We start from the raw sequence: 17,768 nt of genomic DNA on the forward strand, positions 1-17,768 counted from the left end.
GTGGCCCTGCTTGAGCTTGGACAAGATGACCTCCAGAGGTCCCTTGCAGCCTCAACCATTCTGTGATCCTGTAAAAGCCCAATGTATAATAATTAAAGGCTTAGTAGGCTTTAGTAGGCAACATGAAGTACTTTCTACTGGATGGTTCCCCTATAGGTTGCAGGTTTCTTCATTTATCAGGCCTTAACCTGTGTCTGTCTTCTCCATTTAGACCTTCATGATGGCACCTGAGCTGTCTGCAAGGCCCATGTGGGTTGTGTGTACCAAACTATTCAGCAGATGTAACATTTAAGATTCCCCATAGGGAGCTTGATACCTTGACTTGTTGAGTGGTAATTTTGAAGTAGTTACTCTGAGGGATATTATTCTTCAGGTTTCAAAAAGCAAGAAGCCAAACAAGGATAAAGGTCCAGTGGTACCCACGCCTACAATGACAGGAGCTGATGATGGGCCATCTGACCCCTACGTGGGATTTTTTACTTGCTCTCTAAAAGAAGCAAAAAACCCTCCCTTTTGCCTACCAATATGGCTTGGTGGACAAGGGTTTCCAGAATAATTACAATGTTATTCAAAAAAAAAAAAATCCTCTAAATTTATATAATCATCAACTATGTGAAGTCTATATCCTGGTTCTCTATATGAACACCCACTAATTCAAGATGACAGGCCCATAATATGGCTTTCAGACAGGCTTGGGAAACAGCATCTGCCTTCTCAGCAATCCTTCCAGAAAACACAATGCCCACATTTGCTGTTGCACCTGTCAAATGTGCTGTAAAAAAGCTCCTCACTTTTGGTGGCCTTCATCAGGTTGTGCTTCAGGGCTGCGGTGCAAGGTGACCTCTCTGATACCACGGGGCAGAGCAGCAACCAGCTCAACACATCTCCAACAAGTGGCTTCTGAAAACTGGGCAGTGAACATGTGTGCCAAAGGAAAGCCATGAAGGAGCAGGGATTCTTTTCTGGGTCCAAAATGTTCCTGTTCACATGAAAACTGAAATGCTGGCATTGCTTTCTTACCCTAAAGCAACTGATCTCATCTAAACCTCATTACACATTCCTACAGGAATTGTAAGGGTGAAAGCACAGGACACTTGGGGAAAAAGAAATGCAAATAAAATTTAGGGTTTCCAGGGTAGGGTTTATCACTTTCTTCTAGACCATTAATTACACATCTCATGCATCTGATCTGACAGTTTTGTAGTGCTTTGTATCTTCAGTGAATCCTTTTCCTGGGAGAGAGGAAAGAAATTGAAAGCTTGCCAGGGTTAAAACTGAGGAAGAGAAATCCCTTCTCAGGATAATATACTTTTTTCAAGTCTATACAACTGCTGGCCACAATTTTCCAAGTGAAAATTTTTGTCTAAAACTAGGAGCCTAACCTCACAGTTCAGAAACATAAAGAAGAAGCTTGATGTAGTCCCAGCAATGCCAGAGAAGTGCTGAGTGCTGTGCTGTTTGACAAAGCAAGCCAGAAGATGGCAGGTACGACATTTTCAAGTCTTCATGAGGATATCGTTGCTGAAAACTCTCTGGTTAGTTGGAGAGCAGAGCTGTGGTTATCTTACAGGAGGAAAAGGAAAATGGATAACTTAGATGCTAAAATTGAGGTCTAGGACAACTTGCTTCCCACATAACTCTCAATCTGAGTTTTGAAACTTTAGCTGTAAAATGGTAATAACATTTTCTCCCACCATTTCTGCTAAGGCCAGAGGGTCTTCAAAACCCAGTTCCCTTACAATGTTTGTGAAATGGGTATGCCCAGATACTGCTTCAGTGTACACCAGAAAAACATAACACCAGGCTAGAGAAAACAGACTGGTGCTGAAGGCCTGCTTCTTGAAATCAGACCTGATTATTGGAAGAAAAATCCATCTTAGTTCCTTATCTCCTTGGCTCTCCCTCTCCCCCTCCCTGCAGTTTGGCTTTGTTTGGTGCTTAGCCCTGGGAAATGGACCTGTAGGTTTTCCCCAAGCAGTTTGCTCTATGTCCTTCTTCCACCTACACAAACTGTAAGTGAAATAGTGTGGCTCTGTGATGTTGGTGAACAGGTGGCTGTGGGCTTTGGTTCCTTTGCTTGTTTTAGGACCTTAAAATGGTGGAAAATTTAACCTTAGGACCTGGCTGAGCACCCTCCTGGTGCATCACAGAACAGGTCCTGTTTATGGCAAAATCATTATGGATGTAATTCTTAACTAACTGAATAAACAAAAACCAGTAACTGATGTAAATCACCTCTGGACAAGGCAATGGGTTAAAAGGAACAATCAGACCTATAACCAGGCACTAGAAGCTGATTGCCCAAGAAACTTGGCTGTACAGCACAAATGAGCTAAAAATGTGTCCTTGAGGTGAACTTAACTAATTATAATATGAAAACCAGACCTCCAGAAGCTAGATATCCACCTCCACTTGAAGACCCTCAGCCAATGATCAGCTTTAAGCTGAGGGATTGTAAGCAGCAGTAAAAGCAGTGAGAAATGAACATGCAAAACATAGTTAATTTACAATGTTTCAATGTACGACCCTTGCAAGACTGTGTGTGCTGGCTGTGCAGGAACACCCCCCAGCACCCCTTTCTGTACAGAACTGCTAATAAATCCCTCATACCTGGATTCTGTGTGTTCCTGGCTTGCACACTGCATAGACAAACCCCCTTTTGGGACTCCGTTGCCTCACCCAGTTTTGAGCTTATTGGTTTATGGGAGAGATTTTAGGCTTTGAAACTCACCTCCTCAGATGTACTGCCTATTAATAGGAAGCTCGATGATCAGTAGGCTCCTGCCCTATGACTTGGATTTAAGTCTGTCTCCCTCATCTGTGCTCAGGAACATGGTTGGAGCTGCCGAGCACCGTTGCCAGCTCCTGGTTTGCAGAACGTGGGAGGTAGCATGGGCAGCAGTCACTCCTAGTAAGAGTTTGCAGGCTCTCCTTGTTTTTGAAGCATCCAGCATCAACCTTCTGCAGTTGACCCTTGCTGGGTTTAACAAGTATCTTTTCTTCAGCAGCTTCTCCTCTCATCTCACACTTGCGTGAAATTGTTGTTGACGAGGTGAGACCCTTGGAGGAGCCGCCTGCTGCAGAGGACCTTTAGCTTAAATGAAAATGACAGCACTCCAGCAAGGCCAAGCCGAAGTTGTTTGGCAACGCAGAGATTCACAAAGAGAAGCAATTCTTGCTGCTGTCATAAAACATCACTTTTTCCAGCCGTCGGTGCCACCGGCACCGCGGGGAAGGGAGCAGTTGCTGGCACCGCCTGCTGGTAAAGGCCTTGAAGTGAAAAAATAGAGGGGGATTAAAAGGAAAATAAACAGTCTATGATTATCTTTTAGATGTGCATGTATCAGTGCCACACGAATGACAGTTCTCCCGCTGCACTGGGAGGGAAGGAGCCCGGGAGGAACTACAAGGTACAGCCCGTTTGTTCCCTGCAGCCCACGGATGATGCTTCCCGCCGGCTGTTCTGCTCTCTGCAGGGAAAAATGCACTAGGATGTGGTGCAATGGGAGGACAGAAAGGGAGTCACAGCCAAGTGCTGGAAATAGAAAGTCCTGACAGAGGACTTGCCTGTCTGAGAGGAATTCAGGATAGATGGATCTATGTCCACATTCCAGAAGAATTAAAACCAAAAAAAAGCCTGTACTGTAGTACCGTGAGTCACTGTAAGTCTGATCCAGATCTCATCACATAGGAACACTTCATTTTACTCTGCTGGGAATTAAAGCAAGCACTAGGCAAAGTGTATTGACAGGGAAGTTTGATTCTTGATGGAAACTTTCCTGATCTAACTGTAAAACTGTCTTTCCTCAGAGGGATGTGATGCAGTTGACCTAGACTTGAGTGCAGCCTCCTGGTTTTTTCTGAGCTTGGACTTGGAGTCAGAAAGATCCTGCAGATAAATAGCATCTTAGTTTAAAATTTTTTCCTTGATCATTTCCATTTTTCATTGATCCTGATTGAAAGATAAGTGTGAATCTTGGATTAGGCTCTGACATCAGAAGAAGAGATAAACAGTGTTATATTTAATTAGTTTTGGTTGGGTTCTCTGCATAAATCAAGTCCAGAAGAGGCTGTAGCTAAGACATTTAACTCCCCTCCTTTCACCCGACAGTATAAACAGAGCGAGATCAAAATTATTTTAGGCTCATTTATAGATTGTCACAGGGGATCATAAAGAAATTCACCACTGCCTATGTCAGAATCAGGAGAAGTAATCAGACTCACAACCAGACAAACCAGGAAATGCTGGAGTCCCAGAGCCCTTGCCCCACATCTCTTCCTGGACAGTGCATGGGTCGTCTCCATGCTGGCCTATAGGACAAGTGACAGCCTGAATCTGGTCTGCCTAGAGGGGAAGATGTCTGAAAAGCAGTCACTCCCTTGAGAAGACTATCCTGTTTGAGGCAGTAGTCAGCAACTTTCAAGCTTCCAGACAATGATGCTGATTCAACAAGGGCAAGTGTAGAGTCTTGCATCTGGGGAAGAACAACCCCATGTACCAGTACAGGCTGGGGGCTCAGCTACTGGAGAGCAGGGTAGGAGAAAGGGACCTGGGGGTCCTGGTGGAAAAGAGGATGACCATGAGCCAGCAATGTGCCCTTGTGGCCAAGAAGGCCAATGGCATCCTGGGGTGCATTAGAAAGGGGGTGGTTAGTAGGTCAAGGGAGGTTCTCCTCCCCCTCTGTTCTGCCTTGGTGAGGCCGCATCTGGAATATTGTGTCCAGTTCTGGGCCCCTCAGTTCAAGAAGGACAGGGAACTGCTTGAAAGAGTCCAGCACAGAGCCACAGAGATGATGGAGTGGAACATCTCCCTGATGGGGCAATGCTGGGGGAGCTGGGTCTCTTGAGCTTGGAGGAGACTGAGGGGCGACCTCATTCATATTTATAAATATGTTAAGGGCGAGTGTCAGGAGGACAGAGCCAGGCTTTGTTCAGTGATGTCCAGTGATAGGACAAGGGGCAATGGGTGCAAACTGGAACACAGGAGGTTCCACGTAAACATCAGAATAACCTTCCTTATTGTGAGAGTGACAGAGCACTGGGACAGGCTGCCCAGAGAGGCTGTGGAGTCTCCTTCTCTGGAGACATTCAAAACCCACCTGGACTTGTTCCTGTGTGATGTGCTCTGGGTGATCCTGCTCTGGCAGGGGGGTTGGACTAGGTGATGTTTCCAGGTCCCTTCCAGCCCCTAAGATTCTGTGATTGTGTGTTTCATCACCACGTATCTCTTCACAATTTCCTAGTATCCTGTACCAGATAGAGGACAGAAACAACAGCTAAATGCCAAAAGCAAGAACTGGTACAAACAAACATGATGTGATGCAGTAAAGTCCTGAGCTAAGATCAGTTGAATGGGCCAAATTGCAGCCCAGTGAACTATTTGAAACCATAAAACCTTCAGTTCTGAGATGCTGTTCTCTAAATCTGTGCCCAACACCCATTACTGCCAAGAAGTCTTAATATATTTCACTTTAAGTAACTCAGACCTTTGGAAAGATTCCCCAGACAGGATGGGCTCCCTCTGCCTCCTTCTATCAGCTGAGAACCCAGCTGTGCTCCTACAATTCATTGCATTCACTCTGGGAGAGATTATGAAACTCTGAAGAAATTTTACCCCAAACGTGGTGATCGTGTCCATGGTTCTGTACAGTGTGAAAAAACAGCCCCTTGAATCATCATTCTGCTTCACTCAGGAGACACTTGTCCATTTATTTCCCCACCTTTTAGATGGTAGTTGTCACAGCAGTTGGTTTAGGACTTGTGGTGAAATGACCACTCATAAAAGGTCAGAAATAACTGCCCATCCTTCATTTCATGTGCAACCTATGTATTTGTGCCATCATCCTAAAAAAAAACCTATGGAGCCTCACTGCTGAGGCACAAAAGTCAACAAGATCCAGGCTTGAACTTGGAGAGTTCACCAGTAAAACATCAACAGACCTCTCCTCCAGATTTCCCTTCCCTGGCATTCACTGGAGACACTGCCTTTGTGCCCCAGCAGCCACTGGGCTTACAGATGAATCTTCATTTAAAAGAAAAACTTGAAACCTTCTTCAGTGAACACATACAACTCACCTGGTTCTTCCCATGCATGGGGGCAAAAGACCATCTCATGACAGTTCTGACGGTTCTCCAAGTCCTCCAGGAAGTATCTAAGGAACAAGAAAACAAGAAAAAGTCAAATGGTTTGTCTGTTTCTCTCTCCACCAAAATAATAAGCTTTCTCTTATGTTTTATATTATTTATAGCAGAATTAAGGTTAGGAACCAAAGTAAATAATCTGAATGTTTTCCCTTTCTTTCACTTCCTTTTACAATGCTGCTGTAAACAATATTATTTCTTGACAATACCTGTTACATTTGCTTCTATCTTTTTGGTTCTTTACATAGTCAAATTTTCCAAGTCATGATGTTTCTCTGCATGAAATAGCCCAGATGGCCCAAATTTGGTATTTTGGTTTCTTCATTTATCCTTAAAAGGTAAAGGGTTTCTTGTTTTTCTCCAGGCTCTACCTTGGATTGTATTAATCTGTGACTGCAGGAAGATAGTTTTAGGCATGGTTATAGTGTGGTTCTCTGTCACAATGACATGACCTCCTGTATGTCATATTTCTGGGCCTGATTCTGACCTTCTAAATCCTGTAAGATGGTGCAGGTACAAGATGTCTTCATTTCCTACTGTTTATTTTATAAAGACATTCAGCACACCACAGATTTAAGCTTTGTTGGTGCCAACAGCTCCCAGCTGAGAGAACAGAACCAAGCACCCTGTTCCTTCTTTAATAAAGTAAAAAAAATAAAATGGGAGGCATTTAAAGCATCTAAATGCTTATACATTCCTCAAAATTCAGGTGTTGAAGTCTTCTTTTCTAAGGTGACTTGGCCATTAGATGCCTGGTTACTCTACCACATCAGTGCATTCTCCTGAGAATTACTGCAGTGACTGTTCCTTCTGTTGCAGCAGTGCAGCAATGTTTATCAATTCCTCCAACAGCCTTAGATGAAAGGACTTGTAAATGTAGAATGCATTATTTACTCTCATTAATTCATTTCATCAAGTACCTCTGTGACCCCCTCCTGATGTCCTTTAAAGTTGCTGCTGCATCTGGAACTGTCTCCAGTTACAGCTGGGATTAGTGTCAGACAAAGTGCAAATGTGAATAACCTGGCCATGAAAGGAAAGGAACTGGCTGTTCACAGGGGTTTTTATTGGTGTGGTTGTGTATTTTCATACATCCTGTAAACATTAATGAACACACAAAACTTGACTGTCAGCCTACCCTCTTCCTGATGGATGACTTGGTTCATTTTAGGCTATGATCCTTGACTTTTTCCTTCAAGTTGCCTGAACTATTCATTCATTTTCCAACCAAAAAAATACTTGAGTTAATTCTTCTGCATCTTTATTGCTTCTTAAACTATCCAAAGAGCGCTGGACATGTACCAGAGAAACAGCTTCCATTTTAGAAATAGGAAATTCTTATTCATATTAAAATTAACTGATTAGGTGAAACCAACAAAAATAGTGCCATAGGATTTAGGAGTTATTTTAAACCAGTTGCAGCTGCTTTAAAAACATCATCATCTTCAAAACATGTTGTTTTCTTCAAGGAAAAAAAAATATCTTCAGGGCAAGATTATCCCTTATTTGATGTAAAAAAATAAATAGTTTAATCAGTTTTCCTCATCTCACTAATGAGTAAGTCAAATTGATTTCAGGGACAGATCAGTGATGTGACATACTCTGGGATGCCATCAGGGGTGTGAGCTGCACACACGGTGCTTGTTCTGAGCTGCCTATGAGCTGTTGGCAGCACTTGGGATTATTACATAGTAGGTATGTGTTATATATAGTATGTAATCATCCCAAATGCTAGGATTGCAACATGAATAGGTAATAAGAAATAAACTTTACTTCTGATTACATAGGTCTGTGATTAATTGTTTGAACTTTGGCAAATGAAAAAAACTTAATTATTTTTTTTAAAAAACAACAGGAAATGCATGGTTATTATTTAAGGTTAATTTATATTTTATGGGGGTTATGTGCAGACTATAGCACTTTTTTGGGTTTTGTTTCATTTTTATTCAATTTGGTTTATTACTTTATTCATTGATTTCCCATAATAATGTTTGTGCTTATATACTGCCTTTCATCTGAGGTTCATAAAGTACTTAACAAACATGAATCTATTTTTCTCACCACTTTTTCTTACACGGCCCTTCTAATGAAACTATCACAGACTGGCCATATATAAATTACACTGAGGTAGCAACAGCAAACAGAACGTGCACCAGAAAAAAACAAGGCAGTGAAAGCCCCAGATCCTACACCTCAGGTAGCTGTTCCAACTCCTAGCTTACCCTCCCCAAGGACAGGCAGGATTGTGGACAGTATGGCTGCTTTAGGACTGAGTCGACTCTACAGCCATCACTGAGATGTTCATCTACCCTGTCCTTAAAAGTTTCCAATTATGGAAATGTTCTGGGGAGAGCACAGAATCTGTTCTGACACTCACAACTACCTGCGCTGCTAGAAACTTTTCTTAATATCTGGTCTAAATCAGTTGCTTCAGGTTTAGCTCATCAGTTCATGTCTTATTCACTTGGACATGGAGAAAAATTATCCCCTACCTTCTCAGCAGTATCTTCTGAATTTGAAGGCAATTATCAGGTAGCACATTGGTCTTCTCTTCAGCTGAAATAACACCAGGTCATTTAATTTTCACTAGGACAGTTGTTCTCATTGCCTGACACTTGCTGTTCTTCTGTCATCTCCTCCATGGAAGGCAGGGCTGAAGACAGACAATTTCAGCACAGTGCCTTCCCTTTCCCTGCAGGACACATTTCTCCTGGTGCACCTGGTGGGTGCTTGTATTTTACGCAAGAGCTTGAGTGTTTGAGAGTTTCTGGTAGTGATGCTCAGTGAGACCCCAGATCTTCCCCTGCAGATCTGCACTGGCACAGCTGGTGGTCAGCACACAACTTCAGCACCTCATCTTGGTCCTTCCTCAACTCCAGGCTATTTTTCAGACCATTTCTCAAAATTATCAAGTCCTTCAACATTTTTTCTACTTCTGCAGCATGCCTGAATCCCTATGGTGGTATTGTCTGCATATTTAATAAGCAGAGCCTTCATTTGATCATCCCAGTTACTAATGAAGACGTTGAGTACTGCTGCACCCAGAGGACCTGGGATCCTGCTGGCTGGTTGAGCAGTCAACCATTACTAACCTCTCTGTGAACCTGGCTTTCCAGGCAGGCTTGGACCAACCTTAGGGCAGCTTCATGACAGACACACTTTTCCCAGCTTACTTTTGAAGCTGCCATGTTAAGCTTACAAAGGTCACAGTACACAACACTGTCTAGTTCTCCTATAGCCACTCTAGTCATTCATAGAAAAAAAAAAGTTGGTTAGAAGCTCAGACTGTCTGCTTTTGACAGATGGCTGTTGTTTCATACTTTCTTGGGTTGTTTTTGTTTGCGTTTGTTTTCTCCTTACGAAGAATTTGATTGTTTCTTCAGTTCTGTTTTGTTTTTTTTCTGAGTGGTCTTTAATTTCTCTGATCCTCCTTTTTTCCCTTTTTAAATATAAGGATTTAATTTGCCCTTTCCCAGGGTCTAGCACTTCATAAATCCTTCACTTTCTCAAAATTAACCTTTAATGGCTCCATTTGACTCACCTCGTTCCTAGCTTCCCAGTGGAAAGAGACCAAGTCCAGACAATTTAAAAAATGTGCAGCTCCTCCTCCTCCTGACAGTTGCACTCTGATCCATAAAAGAAAAACAGGTATGAAGTATGTTAGCTTTCTCAGTGGTACCTATCAATAAAATTGCTGTCTAAACCAGTAGACCAGCTCTCTCCATCATCATTGATACTCTGTATTCCTTCCTGGTGTGACTTTGTGCCCTAATGAAAAGGCTGACTACTGCAATAACCAGGAGAAAATCCTGCAGAATCACACTTCTACATTTATTTTACCTTGTACAATATATCGTGATTAAACCAGTCTTATCAGCATAAAGGGCTACTTGTAAGGAAAACAAAAACAAAAACAAAACAACATAACCTTTGGGCATCTTCATATTCCTCCCACTTCATGTATGAGATTCTTACAGAAACATAGATTTGACAGGAGTCTCAAGCAGTTTCCATAAAAGGTTCTTTAACCACAGGCACTCACTACTTTCATTCTGCTTGACATTTAATAGATTTCACCTACATGGTTACAATATATGTGGTGGTGATATAGCACTTGACATCAGAAGAGTTCAAAGCACTTTCCACATTGAACTTTTTAATAAGGCAAAAGTAAGTAAAGTGACTTTCCTGAGGTCGCCCAGCAAGTTATTGGCTGAGCCAAGAACACAGTCCAGACCTCCCCAAGCCCAGGCCAGTGCTCCATCATTATGCCATCCAGACTCCCATCTTATTAATGCTCAGTCTAAATATATTCTTGTAGCAATTGATTTAATGCCATTAGTTTCAGACAGCTAGTCCAAAGCTCCTTTAGTGATCCAGGCTCCAGGGATTTGCTGGAACAAAAAACTTAAGGACTGATCCAGAAAAAAAAACATCATGACTTTTTTTGGAAGCCTACTTGTTTTAGTTGAAAAGGTATTTCAAAGGACAATGATCATCTAATTCTAAATCCACTGAAACTCAACACAAAGGTTACATTCAACTGAGTATGTTTGTGATCAAGCCCACAATGTTCTTCTGTTTCATTTTCAGACCATAAAGTTGAATAAAGATGCATGGCCTTAATTAATGGAATGAAGTCAAGATAGTGATCACAATGCATGAAAAGATAATTAAGTAAAAAAACCTTAGGGTCTTCAAGAGATAACAGAGGTGAATGGTAGTGGGGGCTGCAGAAACATTACATTCATCTGCCACCCCTTGGGCACAAGAGCAGATAAAGGTTCTGAGTGAATTACGGAAGAGGACCAGATTAAAACAGCAACAAAAGGGAGATAAAGAATATTCACATAAAGATATGAAAAAGACTTCAGACTGCCTAAGTCCTCTGAGAATGGCTAGAAGGGTTCAGCCCAAGACCTCAGAAGATGGCAGAAGACCTGAAGAGCTCAAAGAAAGGTACATATTCATTAATCACGTGTGTGAGAGCACAGGGGAATTGGGACAGAGAGAAAAACACGTACTAAGAGAAAGATCAAGAAGAGGTATAAAAATCTTTATATCAAATAAGCCACATAAGTCTTCTGTGCTTCTGCCTTTCATAATCCATCGTGTTGAACTAGGTTGGGGAGCAGAAGGTAAATACACTTTTCAATCTAGCGTTGCAGAGCTGTATCTAGATTTGCTCACTCACCTGGATTTCTCCATGGAGCAGTTTCAAGTTGCTGTAGCTTTCAGAAAGCTCTGCTTGTGCTGTGTGTTTCTCCAGGATTGTGTTTCAAATAATGGAGTATTGTCTTCTTTCCATTAACATGGTATCTTTCCTTCATGGGACATTTGTTTCTCTTGTACAGTTAGCCTTGTTGGTAGTCTTTGAATCAGACCTTATTCTTTGTAGTGCTTTTTAATTGACATTATAGAACAATGCCAGTTACTATGTTCTGTGTCAATGAAATGTATAACTTTTGCAATTTAGAATGGCTTATTTTTATTGTCTTTGCTCCAATATGGATGTTGGTATTCTTTACAGCTAATCTTGTAATGGAAGAGCTTGTTTTCCACAGCTGATTGTGTTAAGAGAATGCATTGTGCTTCCAATACTTTCATGTCTACACAGATAAAATCTAAAATGTAAGATACAAATTCAATTATTTCAAGAGAAAATTTAAGAAATGCAATAATATAGAACAGGAAAATACTTTCTCATCAGTTCTGAGCAGAAATAGTCCTAAACAAAAGGTCAACTTAAATCTCATCCTGCCAAATGTTCAGCATATTTATACCACAGTTTTACATGGACGTAGGGACCAAGCATCTGAACTTCCATTTACATTCAGATTCAGTGTCCACCCAGCATGATGCATTTTACTATCTGAATACATTCTAGTCTCAAAGAATAACTGAGGTTTGAAACAGTACATCTTGGAGAGGAAACATTTAGAGAAGCAGCAGCTATAACAAAACAAAAAAAAAATCTCATTATGCTTTGTACTACAAATACCACTGTAGTTACCCATAGAATCATAGAATCCTAGGGGTTGGAAGGGACCTCAAAAGATCATCTAGTCCAACCCCCCTGCCAGAGCAGGGTCACCTAGAGTACATCACACAGGAACGTGTCCAGGCGGGTTTTGAATGTCTCCAGTGAAGGAGACTCCACAACCTCTCTGGGCAGCCTGTTCCAGGGCTCTGTCACTCTCACAGTAAAAAAAATTTTTCTGATATTCACCTTAAACCTCCTATGCTCCATGTACCCACTATGAGATATAAATATACTTTTAAGCATAAGCATATATATTTATATCAAGTATATACAAATATACTTTTTATGAAGCATATACAAATGTATTTCAAATACACTTTTGATGACAAAGCAGAAGAGAAAAGCCTGTGACTCACATTTAGGCTGTGGAGCAGGTTGACATGCAAATCTATCAAGTCAATCACAGGAGATTTTTCTCTGTAGGTAGCAAGCAAACACCTCTCAATATACATCTCATGTGACTGACGTCCTGGTGTCAGAACTCGAGCTCTGAATCTTCAGCAAATTGCTCATCCCACATATAATAAGCTACTGTGTCTTATGTCTGCCATGAGCCCTCCTTGAATCCCCTGCTGCTCTGTTTGTGTTAGACTGTTTATCACCACACTGGTCTCAAATCACAGGAGCAGTGGAACACCTGCTTCATGCACTCGCCTGCTAGCTCTGAACTTGGAGTACTTGAAGGAAACCATTTATATATCTCACACACTGTAACTTGCAGCATCCTATCACTAGTCACGGATCATATTGCAGCAGTCCACAATCCTTCAAGCCTTAAAATCCTTGCCATTTCTACTGGCTGCCCCTCAGCAGCCCAACCTGCATCATCAGCTCCTGTCTCAGCAACATGCAACTGCAATCAACATTACTTACAGCCTTCCAAGAAAACATAAGAAGGTTCAGGAGCCTGCTGCTTCCTTCCTAACACAATATTGTATTTCCTAACTCTGTTATGTTTGTTTCTTCTCTGAAGCAGTATGAATTATGTCCCCTCCTTTGGTTTGGTTTGTGACTTTTTGCCTTCAGTAAGGAGAAGCACAAGGTAGGGAAGGTCACTTTTATTGCCTTTTTGGACAACAGTAGCTCAAGGATGGAGATTACAACTTAGAAAAACAGCTGCACCTCCTTGCTCACAGAAGTATATTGTCTGTGTTCAATTGTGGTTATAGGAGGGTGTGCTATTTGTATTGGCTTTGTTAAGGCTGAAGTTGCTGCCTTCTCTTACCCAAGCACAAACCTCATGGTTTTAATAATTTTCAGAGAAGTTAGTTTTGCCTTTCACCTGAGTAAAATCCAAGCCTTCTTTTACCCTCTAGGACTAGTGCTCATGCAAAAACCTGTGCAAAGACATACATATTCACTAACTCAAACTGGAAATAGATGGCTTTGGGGGCCTTGGTGTGCTTGAACATTTTCCCTTTGCATCAGCCATGGCTCTGCTGTGTGCTACCCTACCTGTGAGAAGTTTCTTCAGCTGTTCTGTGCTAAGGGAAAATTTGCACTACATCAGGCTGATGTTGCCCACATAAGCTGAACTGAGTCTAGTGCTTTCAGAGGTAAAAACATGAAATGGCCAGGAAGTATCTATTTCCTTTTGTGAAATGTTTCTATGGGTCCAATGTATGAAATGGTACTGAGAGAATTCAGCACATCTTGTGAAGATGGTTTAAAAATATCTTTTCAAGCAGCAAAGCCACCACGTGTCTGTAGATGTCGTAACAATTTCTGCATCAGGGGCTGTGTTGTATGAACATAAATTTTTTATTTCTACAAAGCTGAAAGCTGGTAGCGTCAGCATTTTTAATTCTGCTCATGAAAGGAAAAATGATAATGACAAACTCTTTTTATGGAAATATCTAAAGAATCACTGAAAAGAAAAAAAAATCTGCAGCTACCCTCCTCTTTTGAAAGTGGCATGTCTAAATGCCATACATCTTTTCAGCAACTGAAAATGCAATGGTAGTGGAAAGTTTCCTTCACAAATTACCACAGCATTTTTTTCTCTACTGGAACACCTGTATTTGGTAAAGCTGCAGAAATACCAGGGTTATACTAGTTTGCAGATCTTTTCCATCTTCCCAAAAAAACCCCTAACTCTTAGCCTACAATAATGATGATCTTTGGCCAAACTCACTGAAAGGACACACACATGCCAGGGGACAAAACAGGGGCATTTGATTTCAGAAATGCTCGCTTTGACAGCCAGCTGGGTGGGGTTTGTTTCTTCAGATAAACTTTCACAAAACAGACACTTCCTAGTACTAAGTCTGGAGCCAATAAAACTGTGACAGAAATCTTAAGGAATGTACACTTCCTTAAAAAAACCAACCAAACAAACACAACTTTAAAAGACTTTTGAATATTATTGCCATGCTTTTTGGCAGTTTCTAATAGTCTAACAGTAATCTTATGGACCCAGGACTGATGTGTTCATAAAATCCAGGACAGCTAACGAAGCAGGTGATGCTTATTCTAGTACAAACAGAAGTTTTCACATGGGACATCATGGAAAGTTTAACTTTATGAGTTCATCGGGGTTGAAGAGAAAACAAGAAATAAACATAAATATTTACATAAACTCGAGAAAGTTTTCTCATGTATCTATGAAGGCAACTTCCTGAGGATTTTCAAATCCATCTCATATCATTAGCACTTGATAAGCAGTCTTAGGATTGTTTGTTTTCACTTCAAGGTATATCCCTGATAGACCATCTCCTCAGGAAAACATCATATTGATTTTATCAATAAAATGTACCAGCCAAAAAGAGTATTTGAATTAATCTATTCCACTGGCAGCTGAACAATTTGTTTCATGTTGGAAGGAAAAATATTTTATCATTACAGGTATTTTTCAAACAAATCTAGGCCTGGCTTCAGTATCTGGAAATGTAGTACACATTTTCAAACTCAATTGTGAAAGCAAAATTCAGTAACTGCATCTCCACATGCATGATTCATCTCAGATATTTAGAAACAAACTTAAGATTTGTAAACACAAGTGCAAAACTATGGACAAAACATGAAGTCACATAAAGAAAGTCAATATTATCAATATTTACCTCCTACCTGAGAACTAAGTCTAAGGATTTAATGCCCCAAAAATGTGCCATCTGACATATAATTGTTAACATTAAGTCACGTGTTACTTTTAAAGAAAGAAACATTGTCATAGATTCAAGGTCTTTTTGGTTAATAGATGGTAGCATGCAAAGGCTATGACATTTGTTATTTTTGGCAAAGGCTAGCTATGTACAGGGAATTAAAATGCAAATCTCCTTTGTATAATGAAGGCGCATATACACAGCACTGAAAATGTGCCCTAAGTATAAAAATGAGTGAATAAAGGGTTGCATTCTTAACCTACTCACTGACTTTTACACTTCTAATTTACTATTCCCATCCATGCTATTGCTAGAGGAGTCATCTACTGAAAGCTCATTTTATAGTGAAGACCAAAACTATTAAGAAAGGAAGCAACTGCTTCTGCTACTTTGAAAGACAAGACCTTGACATGCTGTGCATGCTGCCTGAATTTAAAGATACTTAGTTTGTCTTTCAAATGAAGATTGTGTCAAATCTAACCTAACACAACCCATCTTTAAATCACAAGTCATATTAATCATGAGCTAGGGTATTCCTGGCCTGTTTCTACTGACTGTATTTAATATAAAACACATCACTCAGCCATGTCAGAAAAATTAGAGTCCAACTCCCATTTGTCTGCAGCATCAAATCATCTGGTAATGCAAATAAAAGCACATCACAACTTGTAGCTTGAGCTTTGGATTGCAGAATAACAGTGTGAAATAATAACTGGCACAGTTAGGTCTAGGATAGTTCCAAAAATACTTTATACTGCACACAGCAAAGAAATATTAATAGATCAGAGCACCTGTGCTTTTTATCACCATGATCTGGCACTATATATACTTGCCTATCAATGAAACATGTCACCTAAGACATTTCTCTATGTTCTCATGCAGCAGCAGTCTTTTTCATTTCACCTCAATTGCAGTCCAGCTCTTGAGGGGCTCGTGGTAAAAACTGCTTGCCTTTCTGCAGGTGTATTTCTATGGCCAGTTAGAGCTGGTATTTGACACTGTTAAACCTCCTCACTCCATCTTTACTCTTGCAACAAGCAAAGAATCAATAGAGCAAGGAGTGTGTGAGAAGGCTACTTGTCAGCAGAGCCATCAAACCTGTTTACTACAATCAGAATAATTGTAGTATTGTCCACGTCAGTTCACTGATGATGAATGATGCAAAAGAAAAGAACAACTGACTTGGGCTCTCAGATCTCCCTTTGAATTTCCATGAAGGGAGTAAACAGTTCTGTGAAGAGTAAAAACACTGGAAGTGGGATTTGTGCCCTGTGGTTCGACTATCGCGTGTCCAAAAGTGCAAATTTTCATTGAGTTTCCTCAGTGAGACAAAATAAAGAGAGGGTTTCTGTGTGGAGTCTCTGCTGTCTAACAAGAGCTGAACTGCCAATAAACTCTCTAATGTAAGACAAGTCAGGTGCTGGGAATTTGGAGTAGACCTTTTGAATTGAAGAAAGTGTAACAGCACAAAATTACAAATTACAACAGACACCCTACACAGTCAAATGCTGAACAAACCAGTTAGACCATTTCTTTATATAATGCAAGAAGTGTTAAATTCCTGCAACTAGTGTACCTGGTTTTAATCCTCACACACTGTAAAACACAGTCCAGCCAAAGCTAACATTACCTGCATGATTTCTCAGGAGTTCACAACAAGACTGAGGTAATCACTGATTTTTTTAAGCAGTGACTTGTAAGCTACAAGCATAAGGAGCTGTTGGTATGAAGTATAAGAACTCAATTCTTTCCCACAGAAACATGGAAAATGGCTCTTCTTCAAGAAAATATTTTTAAGGAAATAAAAAAACAGGTAGTGCAAGTCCTTGCTGAAAGCTGAACACATGTATGCATTTTCACCACACAGAATAAGTCATATTAATCATTCTGAAAATCCTACATTAGAATAGCATATTTTCATCAATTCAACTACAAAACTGCAAGACAGACATCAAAAAGCTCCTGTCCTGGTGGTGGCTGTATGTCTCACTCATTTACAGCTTTGAATTACTGAAGACTTTTGGGTGATTCTTTGCATAATATCAGCACAGAAACGTGCTCCAACAGTCAGTCGGAAAAAATACCTCAATGGACTTAATCCTAAAACCTACCTCTGACAGTGAGACTCTTGCCTGGCACAGAGTGTCGGGTGGATTCTGGTGATGTGACAGAGCTTTTGCTGGTTATTTCATTCCCAATACATGGTCACTGTTGGCAAAATGAAAACGATTCCCAGCTGAATTCATATTAGATCCTCCTATTATCTTCCTAAGAGCTTAAAAATAAGTAGATAACATTTTATGTTTAACAAGTAATATTTCACTGATTTAGGAACGTTAGTAACAACGTGAACTTCAAATTTCAAATCACATATATGCACAAAGATACGTGCGTACCTATTTGTGTGTAAAATACACACACCTTTAAGAGGAACTGAAAAGTACATGCATAACACACACATATATAGAACTCAGATGTATAGA

The 17,768-nt window shown here is 40.6% G+C and overlaps 1 long non-coding RNA gene across 1 annotated transcript; it reads right to left on the reverse strand.

Annotated features, from left to right (window-relative positions):
• Positions 1–6,100: 6,100 nt before the first annotated feature.
• Positions 6,101–17,485, reverse strand: LOC127386740 (uncharacterized). The gene is made up of 4 exons (XR_007889962.1): positions 17,397–17,485; positions 11,336–11,765; positions 9,683–9,767; positions 6,101–6,152 (listed from the first exon to the last, which is right to left on the reverse strand). It is a non-coding gene; the product is annotated as an uncharacterized LOC127386740 (long non-coding RNA).
• Between the last annotated feature and the right edge of the window lie 283 nt (positions 17,486–17,768).

Source organism: Apus apus, chromosome 6 (genome assembly GCF_020740795.1).
Source record: "Apus apus isolate bApuApu2 chromosome 6, bApuApu2.pri.cur, whole genome shotgun sequence".
NCBI lineage: Eukaryota > Metazoa > Chordata > Aves > Apodiformes > Apodidae > Apus > Apus apus.